The following is a 5342-nucleotide window of genomic DNA, read 5'->3' as shown; positions in this document are numbered from 1 at the left end:
CTCTAATGTGATAGTTTTTGTTTTATTTTATTATATTTTATGATTATCCCTAGAAGCCTGTTCTTTTGTAATGAGAGACAGAAAGGGAGTGTATCAAGATAGGAGGAGATGAGGGGTAAGAGGGAGACGGGGAGAGGAAACCATTGTGAGAAAAGAACCTATGTTCAATAAAAAGAAAAATGTTGTTTAAATTTTCTTCATACTTTCTATCAAATTACTCTAAAGCTTGTGGTTAAAAGCATCCTCATTAACTTTCAGCAGATGAGTTTCCAGGACTACTTTATTTGTATCCTTGTATCATGCAACTATTTTTCATTACCCCCTCCCCAAAAAACCCCTTCAATAATAGAAGGAGTTTCCTGTAGAGGCAGGATCCATTTTCTTGGTGCTGTCTAGTTTGTTTCCTTACTTTTCTTTAGCACTAATATCTTGACAGTATTAACAACTAAGGTTTTCCACAGCTCCCCTCACTCACCATCAAGGAACAGTGAAAGCACAGCAGAAAAATGAAAAAGCCAAGCACTCAGTAGCTTGAGAGCAGGATGCTTTCTACATAATGGGCAGGAGCTCAAGCAAAGAAAATGAAATTGCATGCTGACATCAAAGTGATTATTGGCCTACAAATCGTTACAAAAGAGGAAAAATGAGAACAAAGAATGCCAAGTTCACTCAATTGGAACTTCCAGGTGTTTTCCTGGTGTGTGGATGAGGTGGTAGGGAAGGAATAGCTCCTACCTACTTACTTTTCTGTGCACCTTTTAACATCACCACTGACTGAATTTTCAAATTACTACTCAACATAACCTTACATGCCTCACACTGAAAAAAAATCTATGTCTCTGACTTTTGGTCTCCTGGTAAGGAATGTAGTCATTGCTTTTACTGTTCACTAAAGCTAAATGATATTAGGTTACATTTTTTTTAAAGTGGTATCTCCTGTAGCAAAGACTGGTATTTAACTCCTGACCCCTTTCATACTTTCTATATCCCAAGTGCAAGGATCACATCACCAAACCTCACCACTTACATAGTGTCTCTTAAAGTGAACCTTAATATCTTTAAATAAAAGTACAACTGGATATATGATGATCATGTTTTGCTTTGTATTTCCTATTCCATGGTGTCAGCTTTCTCAATATGAAAATTTGATTCATGTTATATAGAATATCAACCTCTATACCTTTATTACTTAGTGTCTTCTGAGGAAAAGAAACACCACCAGTGTTTTTTAAAATGTAATTGGTTTTTATTTAGGTATGTGGATGTGTGTATGTAAGATACTCATTTATACCAGAAGAGGGTTTCTTGATACCTTAGATCTGCAGTTACAGACAGATTGGGGGCTGTCCAGTGTGGGTGCTGAGAAATGGACTTAGGTCCTCTGGAAGAGCAGCAAGCCCTCTTCACCTATGAGCTGTCTCTCTAGTTCCACCACCACTATTTTGAATAGAGAAGATTAAGCTAAATTGACTATCAATGAGACAGTACTTAAGTACCAAAAGGGTAAAAAGGACTCTAGAGTGTAAGGGGATAGCAAGTCTTAAAAGAAACTATTCTAATGTCTAGTCAAGGATGGTAGAAAATGTAACAATGAATTAATTTCTGATTCCATCAAGACTGGCATCTCCTGAAAGAGAACAGTGACAGGGAGTCTCCATGGGCAGAGACAATTACTAGAGAACACAGACCAGATCTGATAAGTCAGTAAGTAGGTAGCATATGACCTGAGTGTCTGACTATGGAGAGCTGTTCCATTAAAGGCTGTAGGCTTCCCTGCTGTTTCATTGTGTGCTGGGGAGAAGGCTCAGTAGTTGAGAGCACTTGTTGCTCTTGCAGAGGAGTTTTGTTAAATTCCTAGCATCCAAATAACGCGGCCGTCTCTAATTTCAGTTATAGGGGATCTGCCCCTCTCTTTGGGCCTCTGACTGCATTGCATGCGTATGATGCACAGCCATGGAGTCAAAACTCCCGTACATAAAATAAAAGTGAGTAAATAAAAAGAAAAAAAGGACTAGATTGTTCTTGATGTTTCGGTCCTGCAGTGCTCGCTTAAGCCATTTCTCTGGTTGTAATCAGCACTGTGGCAATTATACTTCCCATGTGGCAAGAAAACGAAAAAAAAATGTAGAAGAAATTCATAGCTGGCATCTTCTTATATATGATGAATCTAACTTCTGATTCCATTATAGTTTGGATGTGAAATGTTCTCCACAGGCTTCTGTTTTAGACATCCAATTCCCACCCAGCCTGTTGAACTAATTTGAAGGCTGTGGAGCCTTTCAGAGACTGGGTCTTGTAAAGTCATACCCATCCCTGGTTTCATTCTGCTTTTGGTGCATCCTGTCCTCAGCCATGTGAGGAGTTTCTACTATACACTTTCACTTTTAGGAAAGATGCTGCTCAGCCATACCTTCCCACCTATTCTGTACTGAATTCACGAACCAAAATAAATCTTCTCTCCAGCAAAATTGGTATGGTACTCTGTCACAGGGATAGCTAATACACTTTCCAAAGTTTTTACACAATTATCAACATTTTAATAAACTACCTTCTATCATAAAACACTGACATAGTAATGGAAGTCCAGATTAACCAAATGAGTAGCATAGACATGCATAAGACAGTAAGGAGTGATATGAACAAAAAACAGGGCAAAAGAAAAAAAACCCACAACACGCTTCTCCTTCCAAAAATGAATTAATTCATAGATAATATATTTAGAGTGTGCACAAGGAAACAGGTTGATTTTGGCCAAACCAGAGATAGCATAATATTCTGTTAAAGTTGTAAAAGTGCATAATGGAGCTATCTACAAAGGATAATTCCATTTCATTGGGGTTTGTTTTCTACTTTGTTTCTTTGTTTTTGTGCAATCAGTGAAAACTTCCCCTCTCATGTTAGTTGTGGGAACACAGCTGAAATCACTCCAACAGACTAGAAAGAGTTTATCCACTGTTTAAACGTTGCCTCCAGAAAGACTCCCAAATAAATGACTCGTGATATTTAACAAGATATTTGTTTGAGTGACTTTTGGACTAATTGAAAGCAATCATTTTCATTTTGTATTGGAAACAAAAGCAGTAAGGTTCTTTGTGTGTTTTAATATTCTGTATGCCATGCCTAATTTGAACTGGCAGACGGTTTCTATTTTGGCAATTCCTTTGTTTATAATTTAAACAGCAAAGATAATAGTAGCATCAGACTGTAATACAATTATTTTGTGGAGGTAATGAAAAAACACTTAAAACATTGGAATTGCATCAATGTTATTAAATCCTCCACGTGTGTTTTTAAATGTCTAAATCCTAGCATTAATTACCTTTATGAAATGAAGCATGAAATAATTTTAGACTCCTTAGGTAAACTAGGCTTGTGACTAAATTAGTACAGGTAAAAGGCGAAACCTGAAGGAGACAAGACTAACTGACTTAAAACTACAGAAAGAGGGTTTCTAGAACACATTTGTTATTTTTAAACTGGGTGTCATTTATTTCATGTGGCTTTGTTTTTTAAAATTAAGGTGATTTGGTGAAATATCAAGTACAATTAGGTGCGTATTATATTTTATGCTCCCTCAGGCTTCCTAATATAAATGTGAGGGCAAATATTGAAGCTTAGAAAAGTCATATATCACAATTTCCGGTTTAGAAACTGTGTTCACAGCAAAAGTCTTTGGTATTTAAATTTTAAAATGAATGCCAGATTATTTCCATCTAGCTTCTGTAACTCAACTGGAAAACAGTGTAGTGTGGAAGTGATGCAGAGACTTTGGTCATTTAAGAATACTTAGAAATTCTAACCAAGCTTCATGCTATTGACAGAGTTAGAGAAAAATGCCTTGTCGCTGAATCTTCATTTTTTTACCCAGGAAGAGAATATTTAACTTGTAACACAGTGTAGGCATAGAAAGGTATACTCTATGAACAGCACTCAAAATAATATGCAGTTCAATGAATATTAGCTTTTTCACTTGAACTATTTTTCTTTCCTTTTTTAAAAATATTTATTTATTTTATGTATGTGAGTACAATTATAGCTGTCTTCAGATACACCAGAAGAGTGCATCAGATCCCATTACAGATGGTTGTGAGCCACCATGTGGTTGCTGGGAATTGAACTCAGGACCTCTGGAAGAGCAGTCAGTGCTTTTAACCGCTGAGCCATCTCTCCAGACTCTCTTTTCTTTTTAAAGACTTATTTATTGATTTGCAGTTTTTGTTTCTGAGGCAGAGTATCTCCTTGCATGTCAGGCTGTCCTAAAACTCGCTTGTTTAGACCAGCCTGGCTTTGAATCTTGAATTCACAGAGACCTTTCTGTCTTTATCTCCTGGGTGTTGGGATTAAAATCAGGTATCATTATGCCTGTGTGTGTGTGTGTGTGTGTGTGTGTGTGTGTGTGTGTGTGTGTGTGTTCGTTCATAAGTTTATATCTACCACATGTAAATAAAAACCCTCCGAGGCCAGATAGCATCAAATTCCTTGTAAATGGAGATGCAGGTGCTTGAGAGCTGCTTGATATGGGTGCTGGAAGTCAGACTATGGTCTTCTGCAAGATCAGTAAGTATTCTGAGGCACGGAGCCATCTCTGAAAGTCCTTCTGGTTTTATTTTTATGGCATGTTTGCCTCTGCTCTTGTTGGCTATCCTCTTTTGTCGCATTCCCTTCCCTTATGTTGTCTCCTAGCCTTGCCATGGTGTTCTTTGTTCCTGTAGTCTGTTAGTTCGCATTCCACCTTTTTTTCATTTTTAAAAAAATATTTCTTTTACTTTTTAAATTTTATTTATTTTTATTAATTGGTTATTTTATTTATTTACAATTCAAATGTTGCCCCCTTCCTAGTCTCCCCTTCGCAAACTCCCATCTCAACCCCCTAAAGCTTAGCCTCTAAGAGGGTGCTCCTCTACCCATCCACCCACTCCTGCCTTACCCGTACAGTATCCTCCTTCTCTGTGGAAACAAACTTCCACAGGACCAAGCACCTACCCTCCCACTGAGGCCAGATTAGGCAGTCCTCTGCTGCATATGTAGCCCGAGCCATGAACTGACTCATGTACACTCTTTGGTTGATGATTTAGTCCCTGGGAGCTCTAGGTGGTCCAGTTAATGGATATTGTTCTTCCTATGGGGTTGCAATCCCCTTCAGCTCCTTCTGCCCTTCCCCTAACTCTTCCATTGGGGTTCCTGTACTAGGTCCAATGGTTGGCTGCAAGCATCTGCATCTGTCTTAGATGCTGGCAGAGCCCCTCAGAGGAAAGCCATACCAGACTCCTGTCCTTAAGCACTTCTTGGCATCAGCAATAGTGTCTGGGGTTGGTGTCTGCAGATGGGATGGATCCCTAGGT

The sequence above is a fragment of the Mastomys coucha genome, chromosome X (assembly GCF_008632895.1).
Source record: "Mastomys coucha isolate ucsf_1 chromosome X, UCSF_Mcou_1, whole genome shotgun sequence".
Lineage (NCBI taxonomy): Eukaryota > Metazoa > Chordata > Mammalia > Rodentia > Muridae > Mastomys > Mastomys coucha.
Note: the sequence above shows the minus strand (reverse complement) of the source record.